The sequence below is a fragment of the Armigeres subalbatus genome, chromosome 2, assembly GCF_024139115.2.
Source record: "Armigeres subalbatus isolate Guangzhou_Male chromosome 2, GZ_Asu_2, whole genome shotgun sequence".
Lineage (NCBI taxonomy): Eukaryota > Metazoa > Arthropoda > Insecta > Diptera > Culicidae > Armigeres > Armigeres subalbatus.
The window spans coordinates 367136844-367164395 of record NC_085140.1 but is presented as its reverse complement, the minus strand read 5'-3'; the positions used below and the strand labels follow the sequence as shown (position 1 = coordinate 367164395).

General features: G+C 38.0%; 1 protein-coding gene across 7 annotated transcripts in view; it reads left to right on the top strand.

The window, feature by feature from the left end:
• Positions 1–1486: 1486 nt before the first annotated feature.
• The window catches only part of LOC134213034 (serine proteinase stubble), a 212815-nt gene continuing 186749 nt past the window's right edge, over positions 1487–27552 (top strand). For 4 of the 7 annotated variants that reach the window (XM_062691514.1, XM_062691513.1, XM_062691517.1 and 1 more), the window contains exon 1: positions 1490–2017. The gene's annotated coding sequence lies outside the window, so the exon portion shown is untranslated. Of the gene's footprint in view, positions 2018–27552 lie in introns of all 7 variants that reach the window. The other 3 variants (XM_062691516.1, XM_062691518.1, XM_062691515.1) reach the window with 3 other exon arrangements.

The window sequence follows — 27552 nt, the reverse complement described above, 5'->3', positions numbered from 1 at the left end:
TTTCTGGAACTTAGAAGGAAATATTACCAAGCACTAATATTCATGTGTTTTTTATAAAACTGCTATACTGCCGCTAACCGTAAGTCGAGCACATCTGTATAAGGGCCTCCATAAATTTTTTAACATCTATGAGAGCCTTGGAAAATGATCATGAAAGTTATCATTCGGTTGCAAGGCACAATATACCACGAGCAAAAAGTGCGCGATACACAATGTGACCAGACGTCCTTCGCTTCACGGGACGCTGCATTTTTCAACTTCGTTTCACAAATTTATTACAATTCATAGAGACTTACGAATATTTTTCCATTTTTTTTTTTGTGTCAAAATCTATGCGAAATGCACTTTTGGAGGATCCATTTGCAAGCCAGTGACGCAATCTAGTCCCGCATTTCGCAGGACGCTTGCTGGTCACATTAGCGATACACCAATCACACCTTCACCTTTACCTTCTGAAACGTAAACAACAAGGCCAGTAAACGTCAAGACTTGGAAGAATTTTCCCAACACGTAAAGAAATAACCTTATGGTCCCTTTAACATCAAAATGTGGAAAGGAAACTGCATTACATTGCAAAATATTGACCAGTCTAACATGCGGTCTTCTCTTATCGTTCATCGCTAGTCAATGCATAACAAACGCTCCAAGAAAAACAAACGACCTGAACGCTCGCGAAGCGATGAACCTGCTCAGTAATATAGATAGAAGTCACGCACATCCTCTGGTGGCTCGTTGTGCGATGAACGGTTCTCAAACCCGCACCAGCAACGCCAATGGCAAGCTCTTCATTCTCTACAAATCTCGAATACTTTTCCAATGCGACGAGTCTTGACTTGGATAGTTTCAACCAAGTTTGTCAACACATATTGTGCGAAAGACAATCCGACTATACCTTTCTTCGCTGGAACGTTTGTTAAAAACATAAACATTCCAACAATTCACGACAGCCTAATTTTAACACATACGACAAAACAGAAAACTATTCATGAACTAACAAAAAAAACCTACGGAGCTTAGTATTGTGGCATCTTCAAATCGTTTCGCGTTATCTCTCCACAGCTCCGCCACAAACACACCATCACATGGCCACCATCCATGGCGTTCACCACCGCCGGCAACATAAAATTTCAACCTCACCACCTGCAACTACCACCCCACCTCCAGTCCAGTCCCCGCATATTTGTAGCATGAAACTGTTGTTTTTCGCTTCTTTTTGCCGTTTGCCTTTCTTCCGTCGCCGATCGATGGATCAGCGCTCTCTCTAACAACACACTTTTTCTTCCGGCCGCTTCTTCGCGCTGCACTTCTCTCCGAACGAACGAGCGAGCCAACCGCTCTCCTGCTGCGGGTCTGCCTGATGCGGACCGAGGTCTCAAAGCGATGTCTTCCCGAATTGGCCAAAGGTAGCACACTCGCACACATAAACCTCGCGTGCGCTCATCGCTGAACGACGAGACGAGCTCGCCGTGTCCGTCCGTGGACTCATAGGTCGCATCGGCGAGGAACGGCCGCACGATTTCAGTTTACGTCTAACGTCTTCAGTGTCAAGGTCTCTTGGATCTTTCTCCGTCACTGGAGAGCGGAAGAAACGGTTTGGTGGGTTTGTGAGCAGGAGAAAGAGTGCGCCGGAGCCAAGCGGAAGGTAGTTTTGCAGTTCCAGTTCCAGTTTCAGTTTGAAGTTCCAATTGGAGTGTTGGACCTCGGACCAAGGTCTGGTTGGAACCGTTGTTGTTTGGAATTCAGACCGCCGACCGAGTGGATGTTCTTGAACTTGACTCTTGAAGAGTTTGGTGTATTTTCTGAGAGCAATCGGTTGAACTTTGGTTAAAAGTGATCTTGAGTACAACCGAGGCGTGTGATTTGTTGTGCTAACGATTTAGACCGTACACCTGTTGGTTGAAGAGCCCGTTTAAGCATTAATTGAAGACGGTCGCGGTGGAGTCAAGTGCCTGTGCAGATTGTCTTTTGGCTGACCTTCCTGTGCTCCTGTGAGGTGAACTGCGAATTGAAGTTCAAAGTGAGTGCCATTTCCTATCTTGTAGTGTAAGAATAATGATCAGCCTGGAGGGAATCAAGAATTGTGCAATAACCAGCTGAGCTATTTTGTAGAACGGAGTGCTTTGAATCTATGCTCATCTTTCAGTTTTTTCTCCTCCACATCGCCCGAGCTTCGAACCCCGGGAGGAAGAGAAACAAGATGCAAAACAACTTTCAAGTGGAAATAACTGTGAACTAAATTAAAAAGATCACGTCGGACCAGATTCGGAGAAGGGGGACACGCATTCGCGGTCCGTTGTTGCGAGTGCGATCATGTATTAAGGCATATCTACTTTAGAGCAGAGTGTTCGATGCTGATGCTGCGGTCGAGGCCAAAGGAGTTTGGTGCCAGTGTGAGGGGCATAGGCGTAACTAGAGTTTGGACTCAGTATATGTCATATGATTGATTTTGTGGTTTTTCACATCAGATTACTACAATATACACACTTAAACGTTCCATTTTAGGTATTAGAAAAAAAATTAAATCAATTATCGAGTAGGAAAAATGTTTAAAATATTTGTTCGTTTGAGAAAATCATCGACTTTCAAATTGTTATTCAATTGATTTTCCTAAGGCTCGAAATACATAAGTCATCGAGAGCCATGGTCATTAAATTTTATTCGAAATTGCCTGAAAAATACTAATTTGTCTGGAAAAAGTTATAATCACACATCGCGTTTTTTTTATTTTGATTTCAATTGATTTGATATAAACTGCCATGTAAACCTCAAGCAGGTTCAACCTTATCATAAACGATTTTGATTTTAATTTCACATTTTTTTACAAGTCGTTGGATGTCAAATGTAGATTCAGCTTTGGTGTCCGATAGACCCCATGTTTTTCTCAAGGACTTTATTTCTTTCGCTGGTCTTTCTTTTTGTGATAACGATGGTACTCTGGTTTTTCTGAAGCACTTTTAAAAGGGGCACATCAACGCTTTCCACTTTTTAAGCCCTCGCTGTTAACGCCATGACAAGGAAAACATAAAAATCACCCGTGAAACGAGTTGGATGACTTTCTTTCTCCTCCCGGGATCGTGGACGTCGGTCTTCGTCGTCGTCGTCGTCGATCGGGATGATCTGCTTTGGTGCCTCGCTGTGTGCAGCTCCCAATTCAGGCAGCGGCTGCCGCAAACACGAAAGAGGGTCGGAATTTCGACCAAGCGATGCGACGAGGAGAAAATCTGGTCATTAATTAAGATAAAGAAGGTACAAATAAATTAATGTTTTGTTCCTCTGCGGAATACGGACGGACGGTGGTCCCGCGGGAGATTTCTGAGAATTTCGCAGACGATCTCCGATTCGCTGTGTGCCGCGGTTCCCATAGAATTATAATTGGCGAGAACTTTCAAATTTTCCAGTTGGCAATGATGGAAGATTGCTGCAATTGTTGGAGACAACTCGCAATTTCAGTGTTCTTTTTTATTCGAGTCTGACCGCGGCGTTGAACTGCTGGGCACTTGGGAAAGATCGGACGGATACTCGTTGCGGATACAGTTATTAAGTGCGCCGCGGTCGTACCAGTGGCGACCGTGCGAGGAAGGTAACTGTACTTCTTGATTCTCGAGGTTTAATTGTCCACGGGCGCATGCGAGCAGGTTCTTGGGAACGGCACGGAACGGACGTGACAACAGGTTGAGGCTTTTGTTTTGATAATAGCTTTGTGCTGTTGACCGACAACGACGATTATGTTGATTCGTTGCGTCACGGGGCTCAGGTCATCTTTCGGATTGCTTTGCATTAACAGTTTCACAGTTGACGTATTGTTCTCACATGGGGCAACACTCCATCGTCATGTTTTGCTAATAAATTTCAAATTTTGGAAAGGAAGTATAGTTTATGAAAAAACGGGTTGAGAGAGGGCCGGGAACTGGACACTCGGAAGCCCCCAGGCGCATAAGAATTATTTTAGTAGTTTTTTGTCATCACATTTAAATTTGGCTACCATCACCTGGGGTGACAATGGGTAAAATTTTAAAAGTATTTAGAATGCTTCTAGAAAAGATCGAATGTATCTGAAGGCAAGAATACTAAATTATGAGAACATTTTTGAACGATTTTACTATCCGATATCTAGACTGTCGGTAAGAGCGACTGTGATTAAGCATTCCCTACAATTGTTGGTAAACGTACATTAGGTTCTGCCATAGTGTGCTCATAATAACCATAATCATTAAAGTTAGCCGTACGTTCGAATACAAGGCTATCATAGGGATAACAAGATTGTCTACCGGTTTTATTTTGCCAAAATAGACATGTGCGCCACCGCCGCCGATACTTTTTGACGTACGCCAACGCCGGTCAAGGTATCGGGGGCGCGCCATACTCCAGTTGGCTCCACGCCGCCGAATTTCGTATTTCACGCCGATGATTGGTCATCACCAAAAATCACAGGACGCAGTGCGTTTGCGTCTGCATAACCAAGGCAACCTATCAGGAATTAATTAAATAGCTATTATTATAATCACCTTTAGCAGATTTGTTCACTTTCATCTCTGTCACTTTTACCTGCATTGGCGTGTTAAATGTTAGGTCGTCCAAGTCGCATTGGGTGGTGCGTCATCTTTTTAAAGGTTTGAATGTAACATATCTTAATTGGTCTAGTGCTTATATACGCGTTACAAGTCAACACTATGTATGTTGGATTTGGATTCACAGTCTGGTAGGATTTTTCAAACTTCAATCGGCATGGAGTGTCATTGTGATAGCCTCGTAATATGCGAATGCAAAAATGGTAACTTGGCTTCTGGAGCTGAAGTACGATGGGGCATGTGACCCACCAAATTGAACATCTCCTTCGCTCCTCCTTGTACTGAAAATGCCAGAATGGTTCTGAAAAAACAAATTAGTTTCGATTTATTTTAATATTCCCAAAGAAATTTCTTTGTTTTCCTGAAATAATTCCCGTAGTATGTCTTGGAGGAAGTTCTGAAGAAATACCTAATGAAAATTCTTGGAGTCTTGAAGAATTTCTGGATTTATCCTCGTAGTAATTTCTGGAGTATTTTCTGAAAGAATCCCTTAAGAAAATTTTGAAGAAATTCTTGGAGGAAGGTCCAAACTAATTATTTCAGAAATTTAAGAATGTCGGTAATTCCTTTGGGAGTTCTTTTGGAAATCGCTCTAGGAATTCGTACAAAGATTTCCGAAAATTCGTTCTAGAATTTGGAAGGAAGTGGCGAATTTCTAAGGAATTGCTAGATGAATTTCCTAGGTAGAGCAGAGACACTTACGCGATGCCCGCGGGATAGAGAGAATCTCCTTTCAATTATGCAATCCAACAGACTAATGTATAGATTCACAATGCTTTATTTTTATGAACAATTCCCAAATAATTTTCTTTATTTTCTTGAAATAATTTCCGAAGGACGTCCTGAAGCAATATTTGAAGAAAATTCTGGAGTTTCTGGATCTATCTCCGTAGTAACTTCTGGAGGATTTTCTGAAGGAATCCATGGAGAAAAATCCGAAGGAGGAATGTCCAAAGAAATTCTATTATAAATTTAAGAATGTCGGTAATTCCTCTTGGAGTTCCTTTGGAAATTATACCTGATATATCTGAAAACTAGTCCTAGAATTTTGAGAGGAAATGGCGAAAGAAATTTTGAAGGAATTACCATATGCATTTCCGAGGGAATGGAATACCTGGAAAAGTTCCAGAAGAATTGTTGAAATAATTTCAGAAGGAATTTTGTAGAAATATTTAAAAGTATATTTGTATGTACGTAGCTATCCACCGTCCTGGCTTGAATTTTGCTTTGCATACGGCTCCACCCAATAGTACAGTCGAATTTAATTAGCATTCTACTTTCAATGCACTGCTTTATGAAGGGCAAAAGCGGAGCTGAAGGAATTCCTGATGGAATAAGGTAGCAGTCAAAACGATTAATGCAAAAGATGACGTTTTTTCGGTGGTAGTAAAAAGTTTCATTTGTGGAGGTTTTTTGAAGGAATTCTTGACGGAATTTTTGAAGATATATTAATGAGTTTCTTGGTGACTTATCGGATTAATTCTTGAATATATTTTCCATGGAATTATTTGAAGTAGCTACGAAAAAATCTTTAGAAATTTTCCAAGGAACTCCTACAGTGAGTTTCCAAGAAATTTTTGAGAATATTCGCAATCTCGATATTTTGGGAGTTTTTTTTGGTATGTAGTCTTGATTCTAGAATCAAAACTGAGTTTGTTTTACTACTTTCCGGAGATATTCTTTGAGAAATAAAGAAATTTATCTTTAAATTCCTATAGCAATTTGTTTGGATTGCATTGTCTACCATTAAAAATTCCTTCGTAAATTCCTTTCAGAATTCTTTCGGATATTCCTTCAAAAAATCATTATAAAGTTCTGTTTGAAAATCTTTTCAAGTTATTTTTAGGTTATTCCTTCAAGAATTGAGTCGGAAGTTCCTCCAAGAATTTATTTGAAAATATCTATAGAAAAACCACCAGGAATTAATTTGGACATACATCCAGGGATCCCTTCCTTCGGAAAGGCCTTAATTTTTTTCAGAAATTCTTTTGGAACTTCCTCCAGGAAGTCCTTAAGAAATTCCTTCAGTAAACAACACAAAATTCCTGCAGGAATTATTCCGGAACGAATTCTAATTTGGAATTTTTTTTAATGGATTTTTCGAAGAAATTTCCAAAGGTATTTGAGCTGAACTTATTTCGAACTCAAAAAAAAAAAAACTTTTAGAAAAAAATCCCGATGGTTTTCTTTTGAAGGAATTTCCAAATGTATTCCCAAAACAGTGTCCGTAGGTATTCCTATAGAAGAAATTCTTGAAAGATTTTCCGTAAGTAAGTCCCAAAAGAATAGGAAGGAATAAAGGAATTCGCGAAGCAATTCCCAAAGTAATTTGTAAGGAAATTCCTGAAGGAACTTTTGGATAAATTTCGAAGCGAATTTTCGAATACCCAAATAAATTTTAAAGGGAATTCTTAGAGGAAATTCTGAAGGACTTCATTAGAGAAATTCTATATTAATTATTAGAATATCTTGAGTAATATTCAAATAAATTTCTTGATTTCTATTCGAATTACTTTCCAATGAACTTATGTGCTGTGATGCGGCAATGTCCTAGTGTAGGATGTAATGTAAACTTTTGCTGTGGAGATACAAGATATAGCTATTAGGATGTTCGACTGTAGCTAGTAATTGTACAAAAACCCTAAAATTCATAAAAAGCATCATATGCCTTGCGGTGTAACATTTTTTTCTCAGCTCAAAATTCTTCACGCCGATTCACGCCGCCGCGGCGCCGCCGCCACCGAACATTGCCTACGGCTTGACGCCGCCGACGCCGCCGTCGCCGATGTAAAAATGGGCTTACGCCGCCGCCGCTCACGAATTCTTCGGCGCACAGGTCTTGCCTAAAATAGCCGAAAAGCGGACAATTGTGCAAATGGTTCTCTGGGCAAAGTTTTCTGGATTGTAATATGGAAGAATGCAGATTTTCATGCAGTTCTGCATAAGAACCTTACATAAACTGTTTTAAATTTTAGCATATAGGGTTACTGCTCCTGGACTTCATCTCATAATTCCGATATTCATACCACGAAGAAAAATATAACAATTAAAAGGTATATGATTTATATTTCTTATTTTTGTGATTTTTTAGCAATGAGCACGCATGTTAGCAAAAAGAAGCAACGAAATTGGTGCCGTATTTCTTTGTTTCGCGAAGAGATGAATATATGTTCAGTGAGATGGAAAACGGAGCAGTCCCACTAAAATTTCGAAACACTTTCATACAACCATTGTATTGAAATATTACTGTTTGAATTATTTAAAAACGGTATCTGCATTAAGCATATGCGGTATTTCGAAAAATTTCGTTTCAGATGGTTCGAAACGAAATTCCGCGAAATTTCACGGAATTTAAGCACGGCGAAATCTGATTTCTTGATTTAGTTTCGTTTCGTAAAATTATAAAAATTTCGCTAGAAAAAAAAATTGCTTTTAACGAAATTTAACGGAATTCCGCGGAATTTCGAATCAAATTTAAACTTAAACCATACTGCCTTGTATGGTCGTGTATTATCAAAAAATTTGGCTGCGCCGCTGAACAAAATCATAAAATTATTCTCAAAACTTTATTATATACATTTTTTTTATGGACGCTTACTACATGATCTTATTCTGAGTTGACAAATACGTAATTCATTTTCCTTTCGATTGATTTGGCGTTGGATTGATTTGAAACACGGTTTTCATTTTCAAGTTTTAAAAATAACTTTGTCCACAATGAATATTTAGTAGACCTCTTCATGTTTTCAAAAAGTATCAAAAATTCAACCGGTCAGCCCAGAATCACAATTCTTATGCCAAAATAAGCCTCCTGTCAAATTTTCAGCTTATTCGGATAACATTTAGAGGTGGCTCAAGTCGATTTAGTGTTTTTGGGCTATTTTCAATTTTGAAAAAGATCTAACAAGAGATATAAACGCCAAAAACTATCGCAACAACCTCTGTACGGAAGCTTTTGGTGTGCTCTACAGAGGAATAATAATAAAATAAATTAGCAATGATTTGTCATAAATTCAAGAATTTTGTAGAACAATGACTTTTAGGGGAAACAGTGTTTTTACTCACTTAAAAGCCCGAAAATCACTTTAACATGGTCAAAACGTGAACGGAACGAATCGCAATGTTCACAAGACTTGTAGAGCACACCAAAAGCTTCCGTATAGAGGTTGTTGCGATAGTTTTCGGCGTTTATATCTCTTGTTAGATTTTTTTCAAAATTGAAAATAGCTCAAACACACTAAATCGACTTGAGCCACCTCGAAATTTTATTCGAAATTTTGACAGGACGCTTATTTTAGCATAAGAATTGTGATTCTGAGCTGACCGGTTGAATTTTTGATACTTTTTGAATACATGAAGAAGTCTATTATTTAGTCACTTACCAAGGTGACTTCACTTGAATTACCTTTTCCACTAACCAGCTATTCTTTCCCGTGTCGCTCACGGAGATGTAGAGCATTCCTCGGTCTCTTCTAACAATGAGTGTCAAACTAATTTTCCTCTGCTAATAGCAGTTCGTCGAGCTGATTGTTTATAAGACTGGGCAGTCCTACACTCAAGCCAAAAAATTCTGCTCTTTGATTTTACTCCATCTAAACGATTTTATAGTCCTAACTAAGTAAGTGCACTGAAAATACACTGGAGTGTTTTCTCTGGAATGTATTTTCAGCGCGCGCGCTCCTTTGGCTCTGGTGTGCATTTTTTTGACAGTTTGACATGACATTTAGAAAATCCAAATATCCCTCTATTAGTTGAACTTCCTCAGTTAAGACTATAAAATCGTTTATATGGAGTAAAATCAAAGAGCAGAATTTTTCGTCTTGAGTGTAGGACAACACTAACTGTGGGTATCCAAGCCTCATATAAAAAGGTCGAATTTGGAAGGAAATGATAGCCTTTTGATGCAACTTTTTGTATGAGAAAAGAAAAATTATTTCTTCATATCTGGCAAACAGCTTCCGCAAAATGTTTCGATCAAATTTCTGAAATACAATCTAAAATACACATCTTTGTTCATTTTATAAAGATGCAGAGCACTATTATATAGAGCAAATATATGCTATTGACAACTCTTTATCTGCGTATACGCCAGACAGATGTGGATATATAAATGAGTATCTCACTAGATAAAAATCGAAATCTATGCATCCATTTTCTGGTTTTGAGTTAGCTCAATTCTATAAAACTTCGCTGGTAAGACAATGTTAAGAATGCTTTAGCATAATTAAATAATTCTTAAGTAAAATAAGGTTTTGAACACAATTTTAATTCAAACACAGAAAAAATCCCACAGTTTCTATATTTTTTATACTTACTGATATTAAACGGAACAGATATAAAGTTGATCAGATTCGAGATCACACACTTCATGGTTAATGGGGTATTACCTTAACGCTAATGATATATTAATAGGAATACGGAAATTTATCACAGACTGCTTCTTTTGTTACTATAACTTCATTGATCGCAAAGAAGTTATTTGATTTCGAAACATTGAAATCAGAATTGCGAACATAAGGTAAACCAATTCAATAAAAATTCCGCGGAAAAAAAAATTAAAATTTCGTTTCGTTTCGTAAAATTTCGAATTAAATGGACCTTGATTTCGTTTCGTTTCGAAGGTTCGAAAGGAAACCTATATCTCATTTCGTTTCATTTCGAATCAGTATTAACATTTTTAATTTCTTTTTGTTTCGTTTCGTCAGGAAAAAGTGTGTTATCGCATACCCTTAATCTGCATTAGACCTATTCATGTTTTCAAAAAAGTATTCAAATTCAACCGTTCAGGCCAGAATCACAATGCTTATGCAAAAATAAGCCTCCTGTTCAATTTTCAACTAATGAGGATAAAATCCCAAGTCGATTTAGTGTTTTTGGGCTATTTTCAATTAAAAAAATCTAACGAGGGATATAAACGCCGGAAATCATCACAACAACCTCTAAACGGAAGCTTTTGGTCTTGTGAACATTTTGATTCGTTCCGTTCACGATTTGACCATGTTAAAGCTCAAAAATGCTTTCAGGTGCATAAAAATACTGTTTTCCCTAAAAGTCGTTGTTCCTCAAAATTCTTGAATTTATTACGAATCAATGATAATTTGTTATATTATTATTCTCTTTTTTCCCTGGACTTGTGAGTAATATAATTGCTAATGTGTGATTTACCGTTCAATTCTTGAAGACCAGGAGCTGGGTATTTGTCATAAATTTGTTCGTTAGGATTTCCTCAAACAAGTTGTTCGAACAAAGAAGCTTTGATTTCGCTTGTTACTACGATGCACTCAATTATAAAAACATACAGAACCAATTTGGAAGTCGTTATGATCATATGATTTGATATATCTTTTGTTTGAATAGCTTGTTCGAAGAAATCCTAAGGTGCAAATTTGTGACAAATACTGTATGGCAAAATGATTGCAATAAAGTGCATTGATCAAAACTGCAGTGGCCTAGGAATGCTAATGCTAACAAAGATCAATTAGTATAAAATCAAGCAATATTCGAGGAATTTTAAGTAGTCAAATATATTTGATTTTTGCATTCAATGTGCGATCCTATTTTATCGCATATGTTCAAAATACTCAAGTTGGTTTTTATAATTTTTACAATTTGTTTTTTTTTGGTTTTACTAATTTTACATATTTACCCGATTTACAGTGTTCTTCTTCTTCTTCTTCTTATTGGCATTACATCCCCACATTACTGAGACAGCGCCGCCTCACAGCTTAGTGTTCATTAAGCACTTCCAAAGTTATTAACTGCGAGGTTTCTAAGCCAGGTTACCATTTTTGCATTCGTATATCATGAGGCTAACACGATAATACTTTTATGCCCAGGGAAGTCGAGACAATTTCCAATCCGAAAATTGCCTAGACCGGCACCAGGAATCGAACCCAGCCACCCTCAGCATGGTCTTGCTTTGTAGCCGCGCGTCTTACCGCACGGCTAAGGAGGGCCCTAAATCGATTTACAGTGTACATATATTTAATATATATCTCGCGCTTAGTTTCATAGGGACGTAACTGCATTGATCGATTTCTCTTCGTCGATGTTTTCTTTTAATTATTGTTACAAATTGCGCTAGTTTGTCGATGATTTAATAATTTGTTGTGATAAAGGATGATTGTATCTTGCACCAGAATCAATAATCATGGTTGTAGCTTTTGAAAAAATTAAGTTATTAATAAAATATAAAATCGATCAAAAGAAATCGATCAATACAGTTACGTCCCTATGAAACTAAGCGCGAGATATATATCCAGTATTTTGCGCTCCATAATAACGACGAGTGAGTGCCTTTTTGACATTCAAGAGGTAGAAAATATTTACACTTTTTAATCAATGTAGGCCTCGATTGAAAAACATTGGCACTCACCCCGGAATCAACAAACAAACAATAATGCCAAATATTTTCCGTTATGTTCTACGAGAATATGGTAATTTTCTCATCCATAGGCAATTCACAAGGGAATTTTTTTTTAAATCGTTGTACAGCTTTCAAATAGTGACGAATTTGATTGTTCAACTTCAATTTCCGCAATACAATAAGCTAGCGGATGTCTCATTGATTTAGAAGTTTTTTGCCTTTGTTGAGTAGCACTATTTGCCCATTTTATTCATATGTCAATCAAACCGTTTGACAGCGCTAAAAACCTTAAATTGTCTCCTAATGTTGTACTTTGTACAACACCGTTTCAATAAATAAGAATATTTTAAAAATCACTTTAATTGAGTTCAAACAGGAGCAGAATTAAAATCGTGGATTGATGTTTACAGCACAAGTGAGATAGCATTTGGTACTCTGATACGCGCTCGTGCTGAATCGTAGGGCATCGAGATCCGAACACATGGAAAAGTCTTCTGAAATACGACAAACATTCGTCGTTGATAAAAAACCACAAGGGCCACTATTTTTGATGTGGTCCGTTTCTACGTCTTAAAAACTACGGTAAACTTTTTAAAATAATGAACAAAATCCACTTCTCCCAAATCAAAATCCGTTCCTCAAATCAAAATATCCAAATTCGTACAGCTATCATTAGACTGAATGTTTGAAAGTAGACGAAGTCACTGGACCACTACTGTAAATAGTTCAACACGCACCTCGAGAAAGGATCCATTTGATTTATATTGCGCTGATCTTACTTTATTCAGTACGATTTGCAGTTTAAGGTGATTATACAATCAGTTCCGTGGTGAATTTCAAATTCACCACATGTTTTTCCACTCCCATCTTTAATTTGTAAAATATGACATATCTACTACTTTTCATACAGTACTGAAACTGAAGTCGAGTGTATAGCATAAGTAAGCAAATGATTCTACGATTGTATCACCACTATGTGCGTTATGGCTCAATCCGTGCTCTTGAAAATTAACTGAAAAAAGCACGTGGTTTCCATGATGGCCGATTTGTGGCTCTGTTGTACAACCACTTTAAGCACAGTCAGTATTATACAATTATGGTCAACTCAACACGCAAACATATGACACCAGAAGCTTTGCGTTTACTGGGTGTCGATTTATCTTTGATTTGTGTTTTAATTTCAAAGCCTAGTTTATACTTTAATGACTGAAAACTTTACCTACTGACAAGGCAGTAGCCATCGAGCAAGTAAGTGCGTGTTTTACTGCCCATGATCGCATATTTGTAACACTAGCTTTCTTGTTCATTTTGTAAAAAAGCGTGTGAATCGTTCTGAAAGCTCAATTTGTTGCATCTAATCCCACAACAGTAAAAAAGGTGAAATAGACCATCTTGCTTATCTATGATAAGTTCGACATGATTGAGTTTGTGAGGATGATTGACAAACGATTTACAAAATCAACCAAAATGCAAATGTTACAAATATGCAACCATGGGCAGTTTAGTCGTCGCGAAAATAGCAAAATATATATTTATGTGCTGTGGCTTTTTCGCATGCAGAGCATAAAATAATCACCTTCGCGAAGCAACGTCGGACTGAATATTGACAAACGTCGCATGACTATTCAAAACATAGAATGACTCACTCAGTTTTATTCTGCACATATTCATTAATTTGATTGGTACTGAGAATGGTCACTGCGTTTAAGAAAACTTAATCGGCCTTGATTATGTTGACTTGTGGCACTAAAATTTCCCTTCAGTTCAACGTCGAGGTCAGATCTATGTGAGTAATTCAATTGTTGAAATCATCATTTATGTGTTTAGATTTACAGTTATTTATTAGTTTACGAAATCTAAATAAATACTCACTGACTGATAATTGATCGAAAATTGTCAATGTTCAGCCGAATATGAATATGTACGAAATGAGAATGACAAAGAAGGCCGATGGGCTTCACCAAAAATATTCGATTATTTAAAGCTCTGTTCGCATGTATTGCGCTTTGCTCCGGTCGAAACATGCGCGATCTTCAATATTTTGCAGTAGCCATCGAGCAAGTAACTACAGCACGTGTTTTATTCGTCGCGATCAGAAGAAAAAATACCTGTTTGATATTCGGTAGATAATGCGCTTGTATTGCGCTTTGCTCCGGCCGAGACAAGAGCGATTTTCCATACTTTGCAGTAGCTATCGGACAAGTAAGTACAGAGTGCTACGCATCCGTTCGGTCGTCAAAAACGTGATTCTCCTCAGTTTTTAATGCCACAGAGCGTGTATTTTTTCAATTAACTTTTTAACGTAGAATACGTCCTTCGGGAAAATATAGGGGGGTCATGTGGTCAGGAAGTATGGGCTAATAACTCAGCCATCTTCCAACCGATTTTGATGATTTTTGTATTAATCGATCGACAAACTCTTTAAGATTTTGCACAATTATTAGAAACAATTGAATAAAGGCGCTAAACTATTGAAACATTGATTTTGTCAGGTATTGCTGAAAAGTTGTTATACACAGTTAATTTTACATTTCAGCTACTAGTCATCTGGCGCGTGAATTGATAAATGGTAGAAATCGAATTCGAAAAATGATTTAAGGCAAAAAACCCATAATCACTGTTCACATGGTTTCTGAATCCAGTTATGATCCGATGGTTGTCATAGTTTGATATTTTAAAACTTAAAACTAGTGGACACTGTGAATTTTTCAACAAGCTCAATGTATGCATTGTATCACTGTGTAAACATTGAAAATCAAGAATTTTTCATAATTTTTGGCCTTTCTCGAACAATAAATCAAGCGGTTCGAAGTTTTATTCTTCGAGACGAGCCAGCCTCGGGCTGAAAGTCTCCATAATGAAGTCGAAAAAAAGTTCTATTTTTCATTTTTCAATCACAAAAACACTGTTTACATTCACAAATTGAATCATTAATCGTTTTAGCCGTAGCGCAACCTATTACTCTCATAAGTGAGTAAGGGTGGTAAGGTAAGGGTGTAAGCAGCTTGCTAGAATTGCATCAAATCTTTAAACCGCCGAAATGTAGGCAATAAGCACTGCATTTACAACATTAATTCGAATTCAACATATTGAATCGAGAAAGGCATCATCACCACCGGGGGATAAATTAGGGTTTTAACTTCAATACAATATCCGCCATTATGCATTTTGTCTCAGGTACCCCCTGAGACCAGCGAAGGTACCCCCAGGTTGAGAACCGCTGATAAGAGGGAATAGGTGGTAAAATGAACACGTTAAGGACTTGCGTTGAATTCATTCATAAAAGGAGAATAATTTGCTTGTTTTACCACTTAGTCCAACAGTTTAAACTATATTCATATTGCACTAAACAGTTTTTTCGCCAATAAACATTGTTTTACATAGTTTTACTTCGAAATAAGAAAATTTCGTATGTACAAAGATAGTGCGTGTAAAATGAACACTGCTGGTGGTGAAATAAACATCGCTTTTAAAACCAATTTAAACCATTTAATTTTTATTTTTAACTCCATCACTGTAAATATAACAGAATAAATATATAGTCTTTTGAAAAATCTGGTGTATCTTTTGAAAAGCTTATAATTATCAAAACAATTAAAAGAAGGAAAAGAGTTGTGGAATATCAATTATTTTGATATAAAATTTAAATATTCAAAGTTTATTCTTGGTCATTTGATACGATTTGTTTCTAAAACCTCCGCTTCACAATTGCACAACTTTCCGAGCAGGAGAAATTAACTCAGTAACACCTCAATCTGTTAATAATACCATACTCTATTATGAACTAGCCTTGCATAGGTGGTAAAACACCGAAAAATAATACCAAAATTGATATGCAAAATACCTAAGGCATGATTTGCTTAAGTATTTCAATACCAAACGAATAATAGTTTGAGATGCATTTGGTATTAAAATGGTTCTATACCAATCGCCCGAATGAGCTAATCGCCCGAATAAGCCAATCGTCCGAATGACCTGATTTTACATAAAATACAAAGGAGATGAAGTAATATCTGTTTCGGGAACCCACAACCATAAAACAAATGCGCAGGAAATCCGATACCGAACCAAACTCTCTCAACGAGCGGCGAAGTGTAGAGACAAACCTGATAAAGTTATCAAAGCTGTATCGGAATCAACACAACCTAAGGTGACTATCAAAATTTCCGATTATTGGTATTTTTTCCTTCTTATATTCTAATGCTGATTTAGGTTCTTCTAGATTTTGCTCTTAGTTTTAAATCAAAAAGAACAGCATGTGAAATTGAGAAGGAAAATACTGTTTGAAAGTATTTACCAACCTCCCTTCTACAGTGTTGTAAAACAATTCCAGCTAAAAGAACGACAAGCTAGCACTGATATTTTGCGATCGCTTCAGTCTCAGTCGATATTGCCTTTAAAAAACATTGAGAAGAACATAAAGTTAGAAGGGCTCGGTGCATCATATAAGCCAGGTGAGGGGTTGAGCTTTTTGACGGGGATCGCGCTTGTGTTAATTAGTTCCTAAGTTTTATACCACCTTAGACTTACGTTGTTATGATTCTATGGTATTCAGTGGCGCCGGGAGTGGGTGGGACAAGTAGGACATGTCCTACGCATGAAAATACCTGGGTAGGACAGTCGAAGCATTGTCCTACCCATGATTATGGTAAGAAAATACCATATGGATGACTAAAAGATCTAATACTATCAATACTGTTTGAAATAGATCTAAAAAATATCATTAAACGTTTCACAGTTAAATAGTGGTAAAACTGACAGTCGTCGAAGTTTCCGGGATTGTAAAGGAGAAATCTATTCCGAAAAACTTCTTAGAGTCTATGAAGAATTCTTTCCATTTAAAAAGTTCTTAATGATGTATTGAGATTTCCAAGAAGTTTTCAAGTTTCTAATAGTTTCTGCTGTTCCATATAGGGGGAACGACGGCTTTGGCAGGTTTTGTTCTATTATTGTCAGGGGGGTTTTTTATGACTGATTATACTCAAATTTAGCATAAACATGTTTTGCATATCAAAGAATATTGTGGCTAAATTTCATAAAATTTGGTCGACAAAACCCCGGACAATAATAGAACAAAACCTGCCAAAGCCGTCGTTCTCTATTTGTTGAACATTTTTGGAAGTACGTAATTATTTCTGCTAGCTCAGGAGATAATTTCTGAAATTTTATAAAAATTGACAGACAGACAGGTGAAGTAATCAAAATATGAATATCTAAACAAGAATATAGCTTAGCTTAACTTAGCTAAGACTGATTGAACTTTTCAATGGTTGCTTCTCCGTGACTGGTCATAACTTGTGTAAATTGTGCTACGATGCAAGTGAATAAAAGTTGGTATTCACTACATACCGGTCCAGTCAGTTGGGAAAGGAGAGAAATGTTAGTGTGGTTATTGTTGCTACTAAAGACCTAATTCACCTAATTCACCTAAAAAATATGTAGCATATTTAACATTATGTGATGTAGTTGTTTAGTCTTCGCCAAACCTCCTGTCTATAAGGCAGAAGCGGTAGTCAATAGACTGCCGAGCTCGTCTCCAAAAGTTGAGAAAAGAAGCATAGATATGAGAAAATGCGCAGAAACATGCGAATATGAAGCATTTTATAATGATTGTAGCCTATGCGGATGTCTGGTAGTAAGCCTATGAGAGAGAAAAATGTTTAAAGCTTCTAGAGTTTATTGGAATCTACAGGAATCACAAATATACCCACGTTTGCATAAAATCTTAGAAGTTAGAAAGAGAACGGGAAAACTGTTAATACAGTGACCTGTATAATAAAAAGCCCACTTGCCGTTGTTCATACAAAATGGTCAACTTTGGAGATCTAGATCTCGATTGCGTGTGAACCAATTTTGCTGAAAATTTTACCAGAGCTTAGATATAACTTGAATTTTACCACACCTAAAGTTTCGACCATATTGATTCATAGAGTAAAAAAATTATCGCGGTAATACCAAAACGATTTTTTTTTGGCTAAAAATTGATTTTATAATATCTTGAAAACTACAACTCTTAGTGTACAAGTATATTCCGCAAACTTTTTTGTACTGCCAAAATACGCGATTTTACTGAATAAGTCATCAGTTTGCAACCTATAGAATTCAATATATTTAAATAATAATTTTTTGTCGAAAAATTCATTTTGGCATTACCGCAATAATTGTTTATCCTATGAATCAATATGGTCGAAACTCAGGTGTGGTAAAATTCAAGTTACATCTGAGCTCTGGTCAAATTTTCAGCAAAATTGGTTCACACGCAATCGAGATCTAGATCTCCAAAGTTGATCATTTTGTATGAAAAACGACAAGTGGGCTTTTTATTATGCCGGTCACTGTAGTACTGAACTCCCTTAGAGATTTTTGGACGATCATAAGCTTCACTGATTGCTCGTAGCTGTTTCCGAATATTTCTGAGGGTTCGAGTTCTTAGAAGTTAGTGATAATTGCTTGAGACCATCAAATATTTTATAAAATTTAAAGACTGCCTTAACAGGGAATTTATGAGGATGTCCGAAAAAAATCTCTAGAAATGGGGCATCTCCGGAAAGTCTCTAAAAGTATTCAATAGATTTGATAATCCAGTTTGTCCTACCCACGCCTCAGAACGTGACGGCGCCTCTGATGGTATTTATTTATTTATTTATTTATAATAATACAACTGCGAGGGCCCTCCTTAGCCGTGCAGTAAGACGCGCGGCTACAAAACAAGACCATGCTGAGGGTGGCAGGGTTCGATTCCCGGTGCCGGTCTAGGCAATTTTCGGATTGAAATTGTCTCGACTTCCCTGGGCATAAAAGTATCATCGTTAGCCTCATGATATACGAATGCAAAATGGTAACGGCTTAGATACCTCGCAGTTAATAACTGTGGAAGTGCTTAATGAACACTAAGCTGCGAGGCGGCTCTGTCCCCCAGTGTGGGGATGTAATGCCAATAAGAAGAAGAATACAACTGCGAAACACTGTTAAAAAATCAACCATTTTTCATTTCAAGGGCTTTCGGGCGTTTGGCTCATTCGGGCGTTTGACTCATTCGGGCATTTGGCGTTTGGCATTCAAGCGAATGGGTTTCAAGCGAATGATTTTCGGGCGATTGGTATAGAACCATTGAAATACCTAAGCATGTTATGCCTACAATATTTTGCATATTATTTTTTGGTATTTTACCTCTAGTTCATACCAATTTCTGTTATCGAGGTCGTCTTTCCTGCTCGGGTTTTATCGTAAATTTGTGTAAGTTTGATACAAGCGTTCAAGGGGAAGGGTCATTTGTCCGAAAGCCATTTAGCCGAATGCCACTAGGCCGAACCAACCATTGAACCGAAAGTCATTTGGCCGAAAGGGTTATTCGGCCGATCGGTTCATTTGGCCAAAAAAGACGTTTGGCCGAAAAGGTCATTTGGCCGAAATGGTCATTTGGCCAAAAGGGTCATTAGGCCGAATAGGTCATTTGGCCGAAAAAGACAATAGGTCGAATGGGTCATTTGTTCGAAACGGCCATTAGGGCGAAAGGGTCATTTGATCGAAAGGGTCATTTGGCCGAAAGGGTCATTTGACCGAAAGAGTCATTAGGTAGAAAAAGTCATTTGGCCGAATAGGATATTTTAAAAGTGAGAAATTAGGAGTGAGAAGAGAGACGTCTCAATTCTCATTCCTCATTTCTCACTTCTCTCTGTAAAAAGTGAGAAACGTGAAGTGAGTAGTGAGACATCTCACTACCCACTTCACACTACTCACTTTCCACAGTAAGAAGTGGGAAATGAGGAGTGAGAAGTGAAACGTCTCATTTCTCACTCCTCATGTCTCACTTCTTGCTGTATAAAGTGAAAAGCGCGAAGAGAGTAGTGAGACGTCTCACTACCACTTTACACTACTCTCTTCTCATTGTAAAACATAAGATTCGCGAAGTGAGTAGTGCGACATCTCACTACTCACTTCGCGCTTCTCACTTTTTACAGTGAGAAGATAAAAATGAAGAGTCAAAAGTGAGACGTCTCATTTCTCACTCCTCATTTATCACTCTTCGCTGTAAAAAGTGAGAAGCGCGAAATGAGTAGTGAGATGTATCAAATGACCTATGCGGTCGAATGTCCTATTCGTCCAAATGACCCTTTCGGCCAAACGACCCTGTCGACCAAATTACCCTTTCAGCCAAATGACCCTTTCGGCCAAATAACCCTTTCGGCAGAATAACCATTTCGACCAAATGACCCTTTCGGCCAAACGACCCTTTCGGCCAAATTACCCTTTCGGCATAATTACCCGTTCGGCCAAATGCCCCTTTCGGCCAAATGCCCCTTCGGCTGAATCCCCCTTTCGGCCAAATGGTATATTCGGCTATACAAATTTCGGCCTAGTGGCATTCAGTCAAATGGCATTCGGCCAAATGGCGTTCGGCCTAACGGTATTCGGCCAAATGGCCCTTCGTCTTTACTATTTACCCCTGGAACATCTTTGTAAAGTTTAAAGTATTTGCTGCTGTAGAAGAATTTATTAAGAATTAAAGCGTACGGAAAATGTTTAAAAATATGATCAGACCCATTTTTTACGTCCTCGTTTGATATGTTGAATAATACAGTACTTGCTTAACGACCTTAGGAATTTCTTCAGCTTCAGCCGTAGCAGTTTGTAAAAGCAGCAAAAACGAGTTTGCATTCACATCCGACGGTTTCGGTTTTATTTTAAACCTTTTTCAAGGAATATAGGCTCGTTTTTTGTTAATATAAATCCAAAAGCGTCGGATGTAAAGGCAAACTCGTTTTTGGTGCTTATACAGACTGCCAAGGCTGAAGGAAATTTCTAAAGCTATTTTGGATAATAACAGCTATTCGTTCGGTCTGAAAACCAATAAATTAGCTCAGGTACCTTATTTTATTTCGAGGAAGACTTGTACATGGATAACATACGCCTAAATAGTGTTTTAATCTAAATATAGCCAACTGTTTATTTTATCACCTCGTTTCCTAGGTAGTGTTCATAAATTCTTACAAACGCAAACAATATCCTGGCTTTACGAGAGAAAATACATTACTCCGAGGGAATCTTGAAGCTTTTTACGTCTCAAGAATGACTATAAACATGAATTTTCAAATTGATTGATTCTTGACTGCAACACTAATTGGATACTAATGTCCATGTGGATCTAATTTGTATTGCTTCAAGTGTTAATTAAATTAATTAAATAGGATTGGTTCTGACCCCCGCGTGACTTTATCAAAATGATTTCATTTCATTTCTGGCAAAAATTACACTATTCAAAATTTAGTACAAAGTTAGTATAAGCGACCGTTTTGAACGATTTTTCTCTACGACCTCCAGGCTGCCGGTGAGAGCGATGACCCATTCTAACCCCCCAAACCCATTGTCACCCCCGATGGCGGTACATAAAATAAAAGAGAAATAGGATCAACTGATACTACATGCAAGGGGCAAGTACGAAATTTATAGAAGCTAAACCAAACAAACAAAAATTATCAGAGGCTGGGAAACCATCGCTCACCCAGGAACGGTGTGCATAATGATGGTGCTTTGTCCAAACTAAATCTTATTTGGATTGCAGTTCTGTCTGTCTGTCTGTCTGTTTTTAGCCAACTGCTTTTTAATTCGATTGGCTTCGATCACTGCGTGACTTTCTCGACCTGAATTTATTGGGAGTAAATAAAGCAATAAAGAAATATAATCAATTGATACGTCGATTTCAACAATGCTTGGTCTCCCAATTATTACTCTGCTAATTCTCAGATTCTATTCATTAATACTTGCCATACTTGCGATAATTACGAGCGCTTGTGTTATAATTTGATTCTGTTTTAATTATTAAGTTGAATGTGATTTTGAAAAAAATATTAAGCTCTTTTGGAGATGACAGATGAATTGAGTGTGCTATTCATACGTGAAGTTAAACGCTTTTTACAATGATATGGAGATGATAATTTCATTTTCAAACTAAGAAGTTTACATTTTACGATAGAATTATTAGTTGGTTACTTTCGTTGGGGTACAGCAGGCATGAAGAATGTTGCTATAGAAATATTTTTTTATTGTTTGAATTTTTTATTCGCTGTGAGCAATGCATGAAAGCGAATGGAGACGCATGATACATTCTAGTTTAGTGTCCCGAAGCTGTGTTGCCTCGCAACCTCGCATATCGTTGAATGATTTATCTTTATATTGTAAATTTATGTTTTTCATACCTTGTCTGTTATTTGAATACGTTAATTTCCAAGCCCGTTAAATCATCATTCTTCGATTGCATCTTTTTAAAAAATACTTTAATACTTTTTTGATAGAAATAGGGCTTGCAAGCAGGATATTCAGACAATATAAGACAAACCGTCTAAGACGAATTAAGTACTGTCCATTTAATTCCACTAGTTAATTTCCGTTATCTTTGCAGATACGTATTTCGACCACAACTGTGTGTGGTCGTCTTCAGTGTCTTGTACTCGACTCGACTCGATCACTCGACTCGACCAAGTCGAGTCGAGTACAAGACACTGAAGACGACCACACAGTTGTGGTCGAAATACGTATCTGCAAAGATAACGGAAATTAACTAGTGGAATTAAATGGACAGTACTTAATTCGTCTTAGACGGTTTAATACATTCCACTAAAAGAGCTTAATATATTTTTCTGAATATAAAACAGATAATTTAAGAAAAATCCTATTGATAAGTGAAGTCTTAGCTGACAAAAACAATTTTATTTCCGGGTTAAATTGACAAAACCCTCAACTATTTCTCAGGTGTGAGTGCTTGGTTTTTGTTTCTTATACCTTGCATCCATATATTGATTCCATGATATTTAGGTGATTTTAGCATTCAAAACACTGTTGGACGGTGTATCTGATTCGAAAACGTTCCCGTGAGACCGATCAAAATTGTACCAAAACCATCATCACTTTCTCCGAAAACTTACAACGCCTCTTAGCGTTCATTTCCCTAATTTCATCCCGGTGATCGCTCAATGTCCCGTGAAAATGCGTTGCTTACGCCTTTATCTCGGATGTTTCATGCTTTCGACCGAAGCACTGACGCGACGGTTGATGCATCTCTCGCACAGAAGGCACGCAGAGCGAAACGGTTCCATTGTTCCGGTCATCATCCAAATCCGACAAAGCGTCATTGTTCGAAAAACTAACAAAAAATATTTAAACAGATCGAGTAGCTTCGCGCAGGTCCCACAGTTGTGGCCAAGTGGACAACAAAGAAAGTACTTCGGCTAGCCATGGGTAAGAAATAAATTGTGTTTCTTTATGTGCAGCAGCCGGTCGCTTCAATAAGGTCATCCGCCAGATGCATATTTGGGCAAGAGCACGGGAAAAAAGTGCTCACTGCTAGAGCAGTCCACAGTATAGTTGAAAGAATGGCTTTTTCGAAAGGCAAATTTAAATCGAAATAAAAATATTTCTACAGTAATTTCAATGCGGTCCCTTCGTAAACATTGGTTACTCTAATACACTTGTCATATTTCATGCAGACAAAACCTTCATAATAAAGGAAGTAATGGTCACCAAAATCAATTCTAAATAGTACTGGATGTAAATCAAAAATTCAACATAAAGATACATATATGTAGGCTTCCATTCTTCTTTAGTGAATTGAAATACATCAAACGGTTCCCTCGGAAAACGTATTTCGGGGAACATTTTCAAAACCGACTGGGAACAGTTGCACCCATCTTGTAAAACAGAATGCAAGATTAGCTTTACATCGGTACCATACCAACCAGCAGCACCGAGAGATGTATGTTAATGAATAATTTTTCAATAATTGCCCACTCGGGAGGTGAAAGTGAAACCACGATGACGCGTCGCGTAAGACACTGCACTGTTGTGTTTGTGATTGCACTCATCGAAAAGTACCTACCGACTGTCAGCGGAGGCAATCAAGCTCTGCGAACTGTGCGGTTTGCAGCATCCTGCTCTGACTGCCGCTGGCTGGTAGTTCGAAAAGTTTCCGGTCGTATTTAAATGATATCTTCAGTGAACGAGGCCGTAATGATAGGGGATGAAAATTGGTGAAATTTTCTTACCTGATTGAGCAAAATGAATGAGAGTGAGATTTTTTTTCTTCTGATGCCGAAAGATTTCGGTTTGCAAAACTGTTTCGAACCGATAGCGAAAGCTTTTTTTTGTTTTCTGCAGCATTTTGCTTAAATGTAAAAAATTGATGACGGATATCAAATCATGGTTTGCTCCAAATTGAACACGTTTTGTAATGTAGATGAAGAAAAAACGGTTATTTATAGTTTTATTATTGAAATATTGTTTTACCTATTACCTATACATTTAACAAAAGTATCGAACTGTCCAGGTGTAATTCTTAAATATTTCTGGATGTGTCTCGATATTTTGAAGTGTAACAAATTGATATCACAGAATCGTTTAAATCTCTACCCACAATTAACACCAGTATTTCATAATAGACGTCAAAAAACTCAATTATTAGCCCAATTAAAACTCAGCCGAGTCTCTATCTCATCCACATTCACCTGAATCACCTTCGTCCACACCCCGTCAGCTTTCTAAATTTAGGTTAATCGGTAAAGCAAACATCTCACGTTTCACCTCGAAAAACAAAAACATGCGGGAGCTCCAAAGGCTGCCTCAGCTGCGTGCGCAAGATCGCGGTTCTTAAAGTGTGCTCCACCCGCAGCAGCACAAACATTTAAATACGGACGACGCGTTGATCGGTGGACAGACGTGGTAAATAACACTCTCCTCATATATGCGGCGCGCGCACTCAGACCGGCAGTTTACCAGAAGAGAAAGCGAAAGATAGCTGGACAGATAGGTGCTTGTCGCGTTGGTGATGCTGGTTGGCCGCGGAATCGGTGTTCCCCAGTGGTCGGAAGGTACCTTTCGGAAACGTTTCCCCCATTTTGAACCATTTTTCATATTCCATCCAATATTGACGAAACGATCGGCCACTCTGTGCATTGTCTTCAGTCCACCCGCCTCTTGACAATGGATGATGAAACTTCCCATATCTTACCCTGCCTCCAGTTTTGCCACCTCTATCTCGTGAGAAGGACGTCCCCCTCAATAATAAAGCTTGAGGTGCTTTCGTTTTCACTATGATCGCACCACCAGAATGGAGCAATTTCTCCTCCCACTAAGCTGGGAAACAATGAACCCGCATTCCAAGTCGGGAGCCGCGATTAGATTGGAATTACAGCGTTGGACCTCTGGTAGACACAGAAACAAACCCTATTCCGCTTAGGTGGGAGATCAATGACCGACTTGTTGATGCGGACTGACTGGGTTAAATAAACTTGGCTTTCCTCGCCGATCGATTCCCACATTAGTGCTCATTTGAATAAGCCAAACTGGTTCTATCAAATTTCTGGGAGGATGGAGCTGTCTAAAAGGAATTCTGGTTCTAGAAACCGGCGATTGAATTTGGGAAGGTCATACTTTCGTTTTTTTTCTGCTTGTGTATTTCTTCTTCGTTTCATTTGGCTTATTCCGCACCGACAAGTGGTTCGATTCGATTCTTCGGCACATAGACGATCGATGATCGGAATTGTTGCGCTGTAAAGGTGTGAAATTGTGAAAATAAAACGAGTGAGTGGTGGATCGAAATACATATAATGTTGAAGCAAGAATTGGGTGGCCTTATTTGGTCGGACAAGACGAAAAGAAAAATGAAATGACAAAAAAAAATCATAGAATGGTGATACACCTCAAAAGTTGAAGTGGAAAATTTTGTGATCTTTTTCTGCATGACAATTTCATGAACCATTTTAGCGGTCTACTGTAGATTTATATCTTGGATACAGCAGTCATGTTTCTGGTCGTAAACAGTTTTCGGAAGTAATTGCACAACATCAAGTGTGTCGAATCAGTTGTTCTACTCGTGGTCACGCTTGACATTAAAACGGTACTTAACTGGAGCAGATCGTACGGGAAAACTACTTTGTTGAAAACGATTCTTGCTAATGTTCGTACGCTTTCTAGAATTAAAATAAGTCATTTCGGCGTTTTGCCTTTCTCGTATACTAAGTATACGGTAAAGGCTATATGATCGCTCCAAAACTAAACTTTTTATAGAAGCTTCGGAGACCCATAGTGTTATATACCAATCGACTCAGTTCGACGAATTGAGGTGATGTCTGTGTGTGTGTGTGTGTGTGTGTGTGTGTGTGTGTGTGTGTGTGTGTGTGTGTGTGTGTGTGTGTGTGTGTGTATGTGTGTGTGTATGTGTGTGTGTGTGCGCAAAACTACTCAAAAAATGTCACTCATTTTTCGGGCACTTATCCTCAACCCTAAAAAAAGTCACTCATTTTTCAGGCACTTATCCTTAACCGATTTACTCGCAACAAGTTGCATTCGACGCAGAATACTCTCCCATTGTTTCCTATTGAAAATTGGCCAGATCGGACTATGGGATCGAATGTTTTGGCCAAAATACAAATTCATACGAAAACACCGCGTAAAAAATGTCACTCATTTTTCGGACACTTATCTTCAACCGATTTGCTCGCAACAAGTTGCATTCGACGTTAAATCCTTGCCCATTGTTTCCTATTTGAAATTTGCCAGATCGGACTATGGGATTGAAAGTTATGGCCAAATACAAATACATACGAAAAAATCGCTTGAAATTTGTCACTCATTTTTCGGGCACTTATCCTTAACCGATTCAATTGCAACAAGTTGCATTCGACGCAGAATCCTGTCCCATTGTTTCCAATTTGAAATTGGCCAGATCGGACTATGGGATCGAAAGTTATGGCCAAAATACAAATTCATACGAAAAAACGCGTAAAAAACGTCACTTATTTTTCGGGCACTTATCCTTAACCGATTTGCTCGCAACAAGTTGCATTCGACGCAGAATCCTGACCCATTGTTTTCTATTTGAAATTGGTCTGGTCGGACAATGGGATCGAAAGTTATGGCCAAAATACAAATTCATACGAAAAAACGCGTAAAAAACGTCACTCATTTTCGGGCACTTATCCTCAAGCGATTTGCTCGCAACAAGTTGCATTCGACGCAGAATCCTGTCCCATTGTTTCCAATTTGAAATTGGCCAGATCGGACTATGGGATCGAAAGTTATGGCCAAAATACAAATTCATACGAAAAAATCGCGTAAAAAACGTCACTCATTTTTCGGGCACTTATCCTTAACCGATTTGCTCGCATTAAATTGCATTCGACGCAGAATGTCTCATATTTTCTTATTGAAAATTGGCCAGATCAGACTATGGGCTTAGATGTTATGGTCAAATTACTATTTAGCATTAGCATTAGCATTAGCATTGAGCATTTCGCACAAATTCGTAGGTGGTACAAGCCAAGACTATTGTATGAAAGTAGCATCACTTTCATCCGTTACCACAGATATTGATTTGGGACTAATCAATATCTCTTAGATGGAAACAATGCACTCTCCAATAGTCGAGATCTGTCCTGGCCACGTCCTTGCGAATGCTGAGGAAGGGGAAGGATGGTTTGTTGGACACCTACTTAAGAAAGATGCAGAGAACTCTACGACCTCTCATAGGTGCCACGGGAGGTTTTGGGATTGTGTGGAAGGTTACAACAGTAGGAATCGTTTTGGTAGAACGTGAAACACGGAAAGAACTAAGATAGAAATACAAAG